The sequence below is a fragment of the Eleutherodactylus coqui genome, chromosome 9 (assembly GCF_035609145.1).
Source record: "Eleutherodactylus coqui strain aEleCoq1 chromosome 9, aEleCoq1.hap1, whole genome shotgun sequence".
In the NCBI taxonomy this organism is placed as follows: Eukaryota; Metazoa; Chordata; class Amphibia; order Anura; family Eleutherodactylidae; genus Eleutherodactylus; species Eleutherodactylus coqui.
Window position 1 is genome coordinate 73355862 of NC_089845.1, and position 15833 is coordinate 73371694.

Here is a 15833-nt window from a genome sequence, read left to right on the forward strand (position 1 = left end):
TACACCTTCTAAGTGTACAACATAAAATACTGACACCCTATCTTCTGCTAACATCTGAGTCAGGCAACTTCCTGTAAAAGTCATAAATGTAAGCTATTAACTATTATTTGGCCAAAATATGTAAGCTCACAACCCATGTCAAGGGTCCTCATTGTCTTGCGAGTCCCTACATTAATCTTACCTATAAATAAAAGAAATGACTATCAAATCTAGTTAAATATTTATTGATACAGGCGCAGACACAAATTTTTACTGTAATTACACTAATATTACTCTAGTCCTATGACATTCCTACGAGTTAAACTGAAGGCGGAAAACCTGGACACTTGCAGCCAATTAGAGTCACAGGGAAAAATTCTATTTTGAACCTAGGGAAAGTCAAAACCACTAATGTCTATTATAATTTTAGACACTGGTATTAAGCTATTTATAAAAGTATTTTACTATTATGATTGTTATTACTATTATATCATTATTATACTGTTACTATTCTTAAGAATATAAGTATTAATGTATTATATTATTAGTACTACTAATATTTCTATTGATTATTATCACTGTAAATTAGGGCCCTATGCCTAAAGCTGTTGACTGCAAAGAAAGCAAAAATTTCTCAACACATTCAGCCAATTCATGCCACAGGGTGAAAAAAATCCTTCTTGACCCCAATAACTCAAAAGGCAATCAGTCCTGGAACTTTGGATTGAACCTGCTGATTCCTAGTAACAATTCACTAATTATTAAGTTATTAACCTAAATACTATTATATTTATTTTTTATTCTTAGATTACTATTTCAGCATTTACATTATATTACTAATATTCTATAGCTAATTATAGCTATATTAATATTATTACTTATATTTCTACTAATATGTATCAAGAACTATCATTAATATATCATTTTATTACTTGTATTATAGACTTATTCGCTATATCACTACAACTGATGTTACTATTACAGTCCAAGTATTAATGTTCACTTTTAACTACTGTCCATGTTTTTTTATTTACTGTTGTTGGTAGTACACTTGGATATTGATGGACAATTTGTGAATGACATGTTGGTCTGACGAGGAGGGTCCAGATGATGTTCCTCTTTCCTCTGAGGTAGCTGTGGACATAATGGAGGATGGATTATTAGTGAATCTTGTATCTTCTTCCTGTCTGTTGTTGAACTCTTCTCATGGTGCTGATTTCTTCCATAGTTTTTCCGACCTCTTCTACAATTCCTTCTCAGTGTCTTCATCCTCCTCCTCTTCAGTGTCATTCTCCACACTCTATTCTCCTTTCTCCTACCAGTAGTTGGATGCTTCTTTAACTGTCTCATCTTCCTCCTTATATCTTCTTAGGGCTCATGTCCACGGGCAAAATATGATTTAAGATCCGCAGCGGATCTCCCGCATGCGGATCCGCATCCCATAGGGATGCATTGACCACCCGCGGGTAGATAAATACCCGCGGATCGTCAATAAAAGGGATTTAAAAAAAATGGAGCATGGAAAAATCTGGACCATGCTCCATTTTCGTGTGGGTCTCCCGCGGGGACGGCTCCCGCGGGCTTCTATTGAAGCCTATGGAAGCCGTCCGGATCCGCGGGAGACCTAAAATAGGAATTTAAAGTATTTACCATCCGTAGCGGACCGGGAAGGTCTCCTCTTCCTCACGGCCGCATCTTCCTTGCTTCGGCTCGGCGGATGTGCCCGGCGCATGCGCGCGGCACGTCGACGACGTGCCGGCGACGTGCCGCCGGCGTCAGGAATTCATCCGCCGGCCGAAAATGAAGATCCGGCCGTGAGGAACAGCTGACATTCCCCGCCCGCGCCGGATAGGTAAATGCTTATAAATTCTTATTTTCAGCGCTCACGTCCGCGGGGCAGGAGGGACCCGCTGCAGATTCTACATGGAGAATCTGCAGCGGATCTGATTTTCCCCGTGGACATGAGGCCTTAGTCTTGTTCCTCTCAGTACTCCTCTGTCTTCTTCAGCTCTTCACACAGCTTGGCTACAATTAATGGCGTTGGCTCAAACTTTTCTTCATCCAGTAGGCAAGTATTTCCTCTAAGGCCTTGCAGTTGGTCGGCATTAAGCGCTAAGAACATAAAATGTTCAATTAATTGTGTATAAAATCTTTATATCTATAAAACATGGATGAATCTGTTATAAAGACCACATAGTGTGCAGTATGATTACTAACCTTCATCTTGAAAAGCAGTGACAGGAGGAATAAGGTGTAATAGAAGAGGTGCTAAAGATATCACTTCTCAGGTATGGCTGGGATAAACTGTAGAGAGAACACAACCAAAATAAGATGCCTCAGAAAAGCAAAGAAACCGGCACAACACTCATTGTTATAAATATACAGGAATAACCAATGAGAAATGTGTAATGCTTAAGTTCTCCTGTGAGGGCGCTATGGAAAATTAAATAATTGCTGCTAGGCTCTTCAACAGATCACCACTAATTGGTAAAATAACAATACACACGCAAATACAGCAACATTCCTGTAATCTGCATCAGTAAGATCTGGAATATCACAGTTTCTGGATTATCACATGCTGGATTAACAGAATCTCAGTGTTGTGAGATTATATTAAAGGGGTTGTCCAGTTGTAAATAATTGATAGCCTATCCTCAGGATAGGTCATCAATAGTAGATTGGTGGAGGTCCCAGAGAACAGAACCTATCAGCTATTCTCTGGGTCGATGCACTCGTTTGTGGAGCCCATTTCCTCCAGAAGCAGACAGCTCCATTCTTTCTGTAGTGGCCTCGATTGGTATTGCAGGACACAAACCCATTGAAGTGATTGGCCTGTAATACAAAGTACGGCCTCTGCAGTGAGAATGGAGCTGTCTGCTTCATTCTAAAATCAACTAAAATAGCTGGACTCCGAGGCGACAGAGTACTACCTATCTACTATTGATGACCTATCCTGATGATAAGCCATCAATATTTTTTTTATAGTTTGGATATTTTTTTTTTAAAGTTAACCCTTATTACAAAAAAAACTCCAAGCCCAAAATTGCAGAGCTGATAGTGATGGATGTCCTAGAGAAAACAGAATACAGTAAATGTCCACTTACCACTCATCAGGAATGGACCAGGAACAATAAGACAAGAGGTCAGTTTTACCACTGACCAGCGGGTGATAAGCACACTTGTTACCTGTTCATGGGGCTTACACACCTTTACTTTTCTCAGTGGACGGATCGTCACGTTGGCCTTTTGTGCCCGATTTAAGTCTGCTGTTACATGTCCGTCACAGGATAGGAAAACGAGTAAGATTGTGAAGCTAATAAACCCCAATGGGCCTTTTTTGTTATACAGTTCCAAACCAGCTGCATAGACATAGAGATACATGATGTAATGTTATCTACCTGCAACTACCACTAGGGGGAGCTCACTGCATATGGATTTAAACTGCTCCCAATAAACTCACAATGAGCTCCCCTAAGTGGTTGCTGCTAACACATAATTGCATCATGTCCCTCTTTATCTATGGGGTCTTTTAGTTAGGGAACTCAATGCTCTAGTCATCAAATAACAACCACCCGGTGCTTCATTTTATAACGTAGAGGCCGATACACTGAAGATTAGGAAAAATTATAAAATCATCTGCAGATTCCTAATAATATGAGTAAAGCATCATGGGAGATGAGATAAATCAGTTACATCAGATGTGTGAACTCTCCGGTGATGGCGTTCACCTTCACTGCTTGTTTTAATGTTTGTATTGCTTTTATAACAAATTTTTAAAATATCCATCGAAATGTTAACACCACATGTATATACAAAAAAATACCAAATATGTAAAATCCAAACAAAACAAACAAAAAATGCAATTTTTGAGCTTATTTGGTTTTTTTTTGGGGGGGGGGGGGATTTTATAAGGGGGGTATATTGAAAATGTAATGGCATTGCATGGATCCACTTCCACTGTCTTTCATACAAAGTCTCAGTCTTATTTTTAATATACAATACATGCACATACATATCTATTGGTTTTAGCATGAGGTATGTGATTGGTATTTTTTTAGTATTTACATATTCGTTGTTAACATTCAGATTGATATTCCTGATATTTGGATTGAGTGACTGGGAATCCAGATCTGAATCACTGAGGGGAGAGAAAACACAAAGACATTACTCACTGAAGAAGGAGCCAATATTGCACCACCTGATAGACTGCAGGACAGGCACAATTGCCATAAACCCTAGTAGAAGGCAGAGAGCCAGACGTTAATATGGAGAAGCTACTTGTTCTGTGCAAACTAATGTGCAGTCACTCAATTCAATCCAGCCCAGATTGGGGGAGGAGTGACTGCTAACAAACTTAAGGCTCATGTCCACGGGTGAGTGTGAATTCCGGGATCGGCGTGGATCTCACCCTGCCCGCGGCATGAGGACATTCCGGACATATATGGGTCGTCCGGCGTCTTCTCCGTGCGTGTGGGCGGGTACACCGGCATGTGGGCGGACGCACATGCGCAGTGGACTTTTTTTTTAATCTCCTGCTTGTCCACTGGACCCGCAGCACACCCGGAATGACAGTTCCGGGTGTGCCGCAGAGCAGATGGCTTCCATTGACTTCAATAAAAGCCATCCCCGCGGGTCCCGTGGTAAAACGCAGCATGCCGCAATTTTGTCCGGAAAACAAACCCGCATGCTTTAAGTAAGCTGCGGGCACTCATGAATTGCCTATGGGCAGCTTGAACTTCAGATCATGCGCGTGGGTACACCATGCGGATCCCAGAATTCAATCCTGCCCGTGGACATGACCCCTTAGATGTGAACTGATCCCAAGGATGAAAGCCACACATATAGCTGCCGCCGGCCCCATTTAAAACAATGGGCGATATCGTAAAAAGAATGAGCATGAATGAGCAGAAAGTACCCACCTAACGTTCTGGTCCTTCCAGGACCTGATGTCACCTTCTGCGCATGTGTGCCAGACGTAATTGTCAGGTGCATGCGCAGAAGGGCTCTCGGCCCAGGAAATTTAAAATCTCTCTGGCTACCATGTCTAGCCAAGAGCAGAGAGATACCACCAGGAGCTGCTGTATGCGGTTCCAGGTCACATTATCGCCGTTATCCAATGTATTACGACGATCATATAAAGTTGAAAAAAAGGTTAAGACAGTCATTAGAGATGAGCGAACGTACTCGTCCGAGCTTGATACTCGTTCGAGTATTAGCGTGTTCGAGATGCTCGTTACTCGAGACGAGTACCACTCGATGTTCGAGTTACTTTCACTTTCATCTCTGAGACGTTAGCGCGCTTTTCTGGCCAATAGAAAGACAGGGAAGGCATTACAACTTCCCCCTGCGACGTTCAAGCCCTATACCACCCCCCTGCAGTGAGTGGCTGGCGAGATCAGGTGTCACCCGAGTATATAAATCGGCTCCTCCCGCGGCTCGCCACAGATGCATTCTGACAGAGATCAGGAACAGTGCTGCTGGTGCCGGAGCTGCTATAGGGAGAGCGTTAGGAGTTATTTTAGGCTTCAAGAACCCCAACAGTCCTTCTTAGGGCCACATCTAACCGTGTGCAGTAGTGTGGAGGCTGCTTTTTGCAGTGTTGCACTTTTTTTTTTTTTGGTATATCGGCCGTGCAGAGCATTGCGTCCTGCAGTAATTTTACATTGTCCAGGGCCAGTAGTGGTGAGGCAGGGACAGAAGACATATTTAGTGTATATAGGCAGTGGGCCTTTCCAAAAACATTTGGGGAAAAAAATCTATTTGGGCTGCCTGTGACCGTCCTCAGTGTACTGGGTCTCTGCTGGGGGTAGTTGTCCTAATTCATACGCAGCCAGCTAAGTGTTACAGCAGGCTTGCGCAAAATTCTTTCCTGCCTCTCTGTGTTGCCTCTTACATCACCGCTGTATTCCTGTCCACAAGTGTACTGGGTCTCTGCTGGGGGTAGTTTCCTAATTCATACGCAGCCAGCTAAGTGTTACAGCAGGCTTGCTCAAAATTCTTTCCTGCCTCTGTGTTGCCTCTTACATCACCGCTGTATTCCTGTCCACAAGTGTACTGGGTCTCTGCTGGGGGTAGTTGTCCTAATTCATACGCAGCCAGCTAAGTGTTACAGCAGGCTTGCGCAAAATTCTTTCCTGCCTCTGTGTTGCCTCTTACATCACCGCTGTATTCCTGTCCACAAGTGTACTGGGTCTCTGCTGGGGGTAGTTGTCCTAATTCATACGCAGCCAGCTAAGTGTTACAGCAGGCTTGCTCAAAATTCTTTCCTGCCTCTGTGTTGCCTCTTACATCACCGCTGTATTCCTGTCCACAAGTGTACTGGGTCTCTGCTGGGGGTAGTTGTCCTAATTCATACGCAGCCAGCTAAGTGTTACAGCAGGCTTGCGCAAAATTCTTTCCTGCCTCTGTGTTGCCTCTTACATCACCGCTGTATTCCTGTCCACAAGTGTACTGGGTCTCTGCTGGGGGTAGTTGTCCTAATTCATACGCAGCCAGCTAAGTGTTACAGCAGGCTTGCGCAAAATTCTTTCCTGCCTCTGTGTTGCCTCTTACATCACTGCTGTATTCCTGTCCACAAGTGTACTGGGTCTCTGCTGGGGGTAGTTGTCCTAATTCATACGCAGCCAGCTAAGTGTTACAGCAGGCTTGCGCAAAATTCTTTCCTGCCTCTGCTGTGCGTTCCGTAAGTGAAGTCAGCCTCCAACCACAGGCCAATAAGTGGCACATTTAATTACAGCGTTCTGTTTCTGCACTACTGGTAATACAGCATGCTGAGGGGTAGGGGTAGGCCTAGAGGACGTGGACGCGGGCGAGGACGCGGAGGCCCAAGTCAGGGTGTGGGCACAGGCCGAGCCAGTGCGGTGGCCAGGGGTAGAGGCAGGGCCAGACTGAATAATCCACCAACTGTTTCCCAAAGTGCCCCCTCGCGCCATGCCACCCTGCAGAGGCCAAGGTGCTCTAAGCTGTGGCAGTTTTTCACAGAGACACCTGACGACCGGCGAACAGTGGTGTGCAACCTTTGTCGCGCCAAGATCAGCTGGGGAGCCACCACCACCAGCATGCGCAGGCATATGATGGCCAAGCACCCCACAAGGTGGGACGAAGGCCATTCACCGGCTCCAGTTTGCACCACTGCCTCTCCCCCTGTGCCCCAACCTGCCACTGAGATCCAACTCCCCTCTGAGGACACAGGCACGAGTGCCTACCGGCCTGCACCCACACCCTCACCTCCGCTGTCCTCGGCCCCATCCAGCAATGTCTCTCAGCGCAGCGTCCAGACGTCGCTAGCGCAACTGTTTGAGCGCAAGCGCAAGTACGCCGCCACGCACCCGCACGCTCAAGCGTTAAACGTGCACATAGCCAAATTGATCAGCCTGGAGATGCTGCCGTATAGGCTTGTGGAAACGGAGGCTTTCAAAAGCATGATGGCGGCGGCCCCGCAGTACTCGGTTCCCAGTCGCCACTACTTTTCCCGATGTGCCGTCCCAGCCCTGCACGACCACGTCTCCCGCAACATTGAACGCGCCTTCACCAACGTGGTTACTGCCAAGGTCCACTTAACAACGGACACGTGGACAAGCACAGGCGGGCAGGGCCACTATATCTCCCTGACGGCACATTGGGTGAATTTAGTGGAGGCTGGGACAGAGTCAGAGCCTGGGACCGCTCACGTCCTACCCACCCCCAGAATTGCGGGCCCCAGCTCGGTGCTGGTATCTGCGGCGGTGTATGCTTCCTCCACTAAACCACCCTCCTCCTTCTCCTCCTCCAACGCAACCTCTGTCTCGCAATCAAGATGTGTCAGCAGCAGCAGCACGTCGCCAGCAGTCGGTGTCGCGCGGCGTGGCAGCACAGCGGTGGGCAAGCGTCAGCAGGCTGTGCTGAAACTACTCAGCTTAGGAGAGAAGAGGCACACGACCCAAGAACTGCTGCAGGGTCTGACAGAGCAGACCGACCGCTGGCTTTCGCCGCTGAGCCTCCAACCGGGCATGGTCGTGTGTGACAACAGCCGTAACCTGGTGGCGGCTCTGCAGCTCGGCAGCCTCACGCACGTGCCATGCCTGGCCCATGTCTTTAATTTGGTGGTCCAGCGCTTTCTGAAAAGCTACCCACACTTGTCATACCTGCTCGGAAAGGTGCGCCGGGTCAGCGCACATTTCCGCAAGTCCAAGACGGACGCTGCCACCCTGCGGACCCTGCAACATCGGTTTAATCTGCCAGTGCACCGACTGCTGTGTGACATGCCCACACGGTGGAACTCTACGCTCCACATGTTGGCCAGACTCTATGAGCAGTGTAGAGCTATAGTGGAATACCAACTCCAACATGGGCGGCGTAGTGGGAGTCAGCCTCCTCAATTCTTTACAGAAGAGTGGGCCTGGTTGGCAGCCATCTGCCAGATCCTTGGAAACTTTGAGGAGTCTACCCAGATGGTGAGCAGGGATGCTGCAATCATTAGCGTCACCATTCCTCTGCTATGCCTCTTGAGAAGTTCCCTGCAAAGCATAAAGGCAGATGCTTTGCGCTTGGAAACAGAGGCTGGGGAAGACAGTATGTCGCTGGATAGTCAGAGCACCCTCATGTCTATATCTCAGCGCGTTGAGGAGGAGGCGGAGGAGCATGAGGAGGAGGGGGAAGAGACAGCTTGGCCCACTGCTGAGGGTACCCATGCTGCTTGCCTGTCATCCTTTCAGCGTGTATGGCCGGAGGAGGAGGAGGAGGAGGATCCTGAAAGTGATCTTCCTAGTGATGACAGCCATGTGTTGCGTACAGGTACCCTGGCACACATGGCTGACTTCATGTTAGGATGCCTTTCTCGAGACCCTCGCGTTACACGCATTCTGGCCACTACGGATTACTGGGTGTACACACTGCTCGACCCACGGTATAAGGAGAACCTTTCCACTCTCATACCCGAAGAGGAAAGGGGTTCGAGAGTGATGCTATACCACAGGACCCTGGCGGACAAACTGATGGTAACTTTCCCATCCGACAGCGCTAGTGGCAGAAGGTGCAGTTCCGAGGGCCAGGTAGCAGGGGAGGCACAGAGATCAGGCAGCATGTACAGCGCAGGCAGGGGAACATTCTCCAAGGCCTTTGCCAGCTTTATGGCTCCCCAACAAGACTGTGTCACCGCTCCCCAGTCAAGGCTGAGTCGGCGGGAGCACTGTAAAAGGATGGTGAGGGAGTACGTAGCCGATCGCACAACCGTCCTCCGTGACGCCTCTGCCCCCTACAACTACTGGGTGTCGAAGCTGGAGACGTGGCCTGAACTCGCGCTGTATGCCCTGGAGGTGCTTGCTTGTCCTGCGGCTAGCGTCTTGTCAGAGAGGGTGTTTAGTGCGGCTGGGGGAATCATCACAGATAAGCGTACCCGCCTGTCAACCGACAGTGCCGACAGGCTTACACTCATCAAGATGAACAAAGCCTGGATTTCCCCAGACTTCTCTTCTCCACCAGCGGACAGCAGCGATACCTAAGCAATACGTAGGCTGCACCCGCGGATGGAAGCATCGTTCTCTATCACCATCAAAAACGGGGACCTTTTAGCTTCATCAATCTGTGTATTCTATTCATCCTCCTCCTCCTGCTCCTCCTCCTGAAACCTGACGTAATCACGCCGAACGGGCAATTTTTCTTAGGCCCACAAGGCTCAGTCATATAATTTTTGTAAACAATTGTTATACGTTTCAATGCTCATTAAAGCGTTCAAACTTGCACCTGAACCAATTTTTATTTTAACTGGGCTGCCTCCAGGCCTAGTTACCAATTAAGCCACATTAACCAAAGCGATTAATGGGTTTCACCTGCCCTCTTGGTTGGGCATGGGCAATTTTTCTGAGGTACATTAGTACTGTTGGTACACCAATTTTTTTGGGCCCAATTAATTTTTTGCCCACCTGCATTAAAGCTGACGTTACATCAGCTGTGATGGGCACTGCAATGGGATATATTTATGTACCGCCGGTGGCTTCCTGGCCCCCACCCATGCTGTGGGTCCACAGGGAGTTGTAACTGCATGTGTCCACTTCTAAAGAACCCCAGTCTGACTGGGGCATGCAGTGTGGGCCGAAGCCCACCTGCATTTAATCAGACGTTACCTCAGCTGTGATGGGCACTGCAATGGGATACATTTATGTACAGCCGGTGGGTTCCAGGGAGCCACCCATGCTGTGGGTGCACACGGAATTCCCATTGCGGAGTTGTACCTGCCTGTGACTATTTATAAAAAACCGCGGTCTGACTGGGGCATGCAGACACCTTAACAGAATGAATAGTGTGTGGCACATAGGTTCCCCATTGCTATGCCCACGTGTGCAGCTCCTGATGGCGGTGGCACAGGATTATATTTCTCATTGCTTCTGTACAGCATTGTGGGCTATCGCCCCGCCCCTTTTAAAGAGGGTCGCTGGCTAGCCGTGCCAACCCTCTGCAGTGTGTGCCTGCTGTTCCTCCTCATGGCAGACGCACTTATAAATAGACATGAGGGTGGTGTGGCATGAGTGCAGCTGAAGGCTGCGCAGTGACACTTTGGTGTGCGCTGTGGACACTGGGTCGTGCGGGGGGGTTGGGCAGCATGTAACCCAGGAGAAGTGGCAGCGGAGTGTCATGCAGGCAGTGATTGTGCTTTGTTGGAGGTAGTGTGGTGCTTAGCTAAGGTATGCATTGCTAATGAGGGCTTTTCAGAAGTAAAAGTTGTTGGGAGGGGGGGGGGGCCCACTCTTGCCGCTATTGTGGCTTAATAGTGGGACCTGGGAACTTGAGATGCAGCCCAACATGTAGCCCCTCGCCTGCCCTATCCGTTGCTGTGTCGTTCCCATCACTTTCTTGAATTGCCAAGATTTTCACAAATGAAAACCTTGGCGAGCATCGGCGATATACAAAAATGCTCGGGTCGCCCATTGACTTCAATGGGGTTCGTTACTCGAAACGAACCCTCGAGCATCGCGATAATTTCGTCCCGAGTAACGAGCACCCAAGCATTTTGGTGCTCGCTCATCTCTAACGGTCATATCTGTGAGGGAAGATAAAAATTACATACCTAAGGCCCCCGGATTTATCCATAGACCTTATTCCGTCTTGTGCGCACGTTCCCTTGACCAAAATGGCGGACATATGCGCAAAAGCCGGCGATTGCCAGGGTAATTTAAAATCTCCCTGCTCGTGGCTACCAAACGTAGCCAAGGGCCTGGAGATTTCTCGGGTGGCTGCTGTACGCGGTCCCTGGGCACGTGATCACCACTATCCAATGGATAACGGCGATCATGTAAAAAGTTTTTAAAAAGTTAAAATTTCACCTCCTGTCCTAGATGTTAACTGTGAGGGGAGGTGAAATTACTTACCTAATGTCCCCCGACGGCATCTTTATCCACGGACCTCTTCCCAACTTTGGTGCATGCACCTGTCGCCAAAATGGTGGACGTAAGTGCAGAAGCTGGTGAGGGTCCAGGAAATGTAAAATATCTTTGGTCCTGGCTACTATTGGGAAAATATTACAAAATTGGCATTTTTCATATTTGCAAGTGCAACCTGTCAACAATGTGCAAACATACTGTACATTTTTTTTATAAGATATTTCCATCTGTTTACTTCATTCTGGAAGCACATTAGAAAAACTTTAGGTTTTTTTAAAACCATTTAGGAAATGTACAAATTTTAGATTTATTAACATTTTGAGCAGTGCCAGCTTTAAAGGAGATGTCTCGAGGAAGCAGTTAATTTTTTTTTTTGCCCAGTCCCCCCCATTAAACATACATTACAAAGCCCCCCTGTAAATGACATTTCTAGCTGGTTTGTACTTACCGTTCCAGCGTTTCAGCAACTTATAAAAGTTTCCTCAAGATGGCCGCCGGCTCTTTCCCCGTCGCTCGCTGCAGCCCGACGTGCGCGCTCCCGAGACGCCGCCAGCTGTGTCTCCATGGCAACCGGACGCATCGCAGCCGCCGACCAGACGCCCCGCAGCCGCCGACCAGACAGCAGGTAACCGGCGCTAGCCCCCGGCTCCCCAGCGCTAGACCCTCAGCCCAGGTGAAGGCCCCGGAGCCCAGCGCTAGGTTCCGGAGCCCAGCGCTAGTTCCCCCGGCCTAGCGGCAGCCCCCCCCGGCCTAGCGACAGCCCCCCCGGCGCAGCCCGGCGCAGCGGCAGCCCCCCCCCGGCCTAGCGACAGCCCCCCCATCACAGCGGCAGCCCCCCCCGGCCTAGCGACAGCCCCCCCATCACAGCGGCAGCCCCCCCCGGCCTAGCGACAGCCCCCCCATCACAGCGGCAGCCCCCCCCGGCCTAGCGACAGCCCCCCCCATCACAGCGGCAGCCCCCCCGGCCTAGCGACAGCCCCCCCATCACAGCGGCAGCCCCCCCCGGCCTAGCGACAGCCCCCCCATCACAGCGGCAGCCCCCCCCGGCCTAGCGACAGCCCCCCCCATCACAGCGGCAGCCCCCCCCGGCCTAGCGACAGCCCCCCCCATCACAGCGGCAGCCCCCCCCGGCCTAGCGACAGCCCCCCCCCATCACAGCGGCAGCCCCCCCCGGCCTAGCGACAGCCCCCCCGGCGCAGCGACAGCCCCCCCCCGGCGCAGCGACAGCCCCCCCCCGGCGCAGCCCGGCGCAGCGGCAGCCCCCCCCCGACCCATCACTTACCTGGGAGGCTTCTCGGGGCTGCTGGGCTGGGCTTCTCCGCTGGGCAGCTCCAGTTTCTGCACCTTCCTCTAACAGAGGATGGTGCAGAATGGCCGCTTCAGCGCGCTCCCGAGCAGTGACAGCTCGTCTGCGCATGCGCAGAAGAGCTGTAGCGGGGAGCACACTGAAGCGGCTCGTGCTGAATGGAGAAGACCGGACTGCGCAAGCGCGTCTAAAAAAGCAAGCTGCCAGCGAATTTAGACGGAACCATGGAGACGAGGACGCTAGCAACGGAGCAGGTAAGTGGAATAACTTCTGTATGGCTCATATTTAATGCACAATGTATATTACAAAGTGCATTAATATGGCCATACGGAAGTGTATAACCCCACTTGGTTTCGCGAGACCACCCCTTTAAGTTAGATGACACTGTCAGAATCTTTTTAGGCACCCCCAGTTATAAGAAAAAAAGATAGATATTGCACTGATAGGCAGACTGCCTATATTATATTCTGCTTGTGCAGGGAGTAGCAAGATAGCAGCATATTCAGACCAGAACAGCTCAGTGAATAAATACTGTACTAGAACCAAGCTCATAACATAATTACAGCACCAAAACTAAACTCAGTGCATAAAAACAATACCAGAACCAAGTTCAGTACATAAGCACAGAATCAGAACCAAACTCATACCACGTAGTAGAACTAAGCGATTGTGTTGGGTGGGCACTGATGGGATGATAGCATCAGATGATTGATGTAGCTCCACAAGACGCTGCCACATGGGGACAGAAGGTCATCTAGCCAGGTGGACCTAAGCAATGCGATAGTTTCCTGCCTACAACCACCTGCTGCCCCCTCTAAAAGCTGGTGGACGTCGCCCTGTGCGACCGCACGGATCGCACATAGTTAAGGCTAGCCATGCCCAGCCATGCCCTCGACCAGGTGAATGCTGACACCCAGTTGTCCATTTGCTTAAAAATTTCTAGGAGGAATAACAGGAGAATGGCACAACCAAGAGATCTAAGAAAATATCCTCCAGAGTTGTTATTTTATGGGGATTACAAGTATTTGCTAAATCAGATATGTCAGGAGAAGCAACAGTTTCTTTTAAAATGGATTTTCTGGGCAAATTCTATTGATGACCTATTGCTGAGGATCCTGAGTGGTGGGTCGGTGACAATTAAGTATTGATGGCCTGTCCTGAAGATAGGCCATCAATAGAATTTGCACAGGAAACCCCTTTAATACCGTATATACCGTAATATCTAGAAATCTTGGTGCTGCACAATCACTTGCAGACAGCAGAGGGCACTATATACTGCCCAGTTATATTTCTTTCTGACCATTAGGCTACAAGATTTAGACGATCTGCTGAAATCCACAGAACTGTGAGAATGTGTCATTTATGGTAGTTTTGTGTAATGCAGAAAGCATTAAATTATTATTTTCATTGTGTGAGACTTGGGACCAGGGCTGCCAACCTGAATTTTTCTTTTTTTTGGACAACTTCTCCAACTATAACGTACAACCAATATTTTAGGCCCTTTTCACATAAGCGTATGCACATTTGTGCGCGCTTCAGAGCAACATTTTGATGCTCTAGCCGAGGCTTTTTAGCACACGTATCGGAGTGTATGCTGTAGTTTTATTGCCGACAGGGCATGTTCGTTTGTGCGCTCAGCAAACAAAGACAAATCGCTTGAAATGGATAATTCATCTAATGAGTTCCAAATGTGTTCTTTTTCTAGCACAATTGTCCAGCATATCACGGATTGCCTTGCGTATTACACGCACATTTGTGTAACCCCCATTGACTTCTATGGGGACCTTTGGCTTTGCCCGACCGAAATGCGTGTGCAAAATTTGCGCATGTGACTGAACACATTGAAATCAATGGGCTCTATTCTCTGCGTATTACGCATGTGAACCTTACACACGCTAATACGCTGTGTGAGGGATCCCTTATAGAGATACATTGGAAAACAGAATGCTAAAGAGTATATATAGGTGATACATGTTTATAGGTCAGATTCTGATATGAACTCATTGCCGCATTTACTGTGAGCTGTAAACCATGATCACTTCACTTATAATAACCTGCTCAAGTACCAGCAGCCTCAACAAAAAATCACAGACACATGTTTTTTTCTCACAGACACTGGAAAAAAGTCCTCTATTTTAATGGACCGCCCAGGTACTTCTGGTCCCTGCTTGGGACTGGGAACTTGACATGCTCAGGAAACACCTCCCTTCTGTGATTTAAAAGGATATTTAGCCCAATGAGGGCCAGATGTGTTCTTTTTCCTGTGGCATTGTGCAGCGCGTTGCGCATATTGAGTATTTGCGCACCCCCTATAGACTCCTATGGGGCCCTTAGTGTACAAATATGCATAAAAATACAGCAGGAAGCTCTTGAGAACTAATCCATTGTCATCATTGGGTTCTGTTCTCTGTGTATTGCATGTATACATTTTACACATGTGAAAACATGCGCAAATACAGTCGTCTGGAGAAGCTCTAAGACAAAGCACTTGTGGTTTAGGCAATGTTCACACAGGATGGATTTGCCACAGATTTTCTTTGTGGACCTTCTGAACAGGACTCTGCTAGCACCTCTGCAGGTCGTGCGTCCAGCCTGTCTTTCTCCGGCTGGGGGAACAGTAATGCATTAGAGATATTTACTGCTGTCTGGACTGGAATTTATCAACCATTTGACTATGATTTTCACAAATCTCCAAAAGTCTTTACTGCTCTCTGAATGTCCCATCAATGAAGAGAGTTCCGCCAGTACCTGTGGGGGTCCAGCATCAGCCTGACTTCCTTCAGCTGGGAGAACAGCACTGCAATTGAGATTTTTTTTACTGCTCTCTGAATGTCCCATCAGTAAAGAGAGCTCTGCTGGTAGCTCTGTGGTCCAACGTCCAGCATGTCTTCCTCCAGCCGGGAGAGCAGCTGGTCCAGTATAGGCCAGTTCCTAGATGAAGAAGGGATAATAGACATCCAACCTAGGAGTGTCTTGAGGAACCTTCGATCTGGCAGTATGTATAGCATAATGGATGGAAATGGTGAAGAAGAATGTAACACCAGAAAAGCTGCCTACCATTAAGAAATGACTACATAACATGGGTACTTAACTAATATCTTGTCTCATAACATGACTAGATAACATGGGTATCTTGTCTCCACCAGAAGAATGGGTGGAGACAAGCTGCACTCCCACAACCAACGCCCACAATT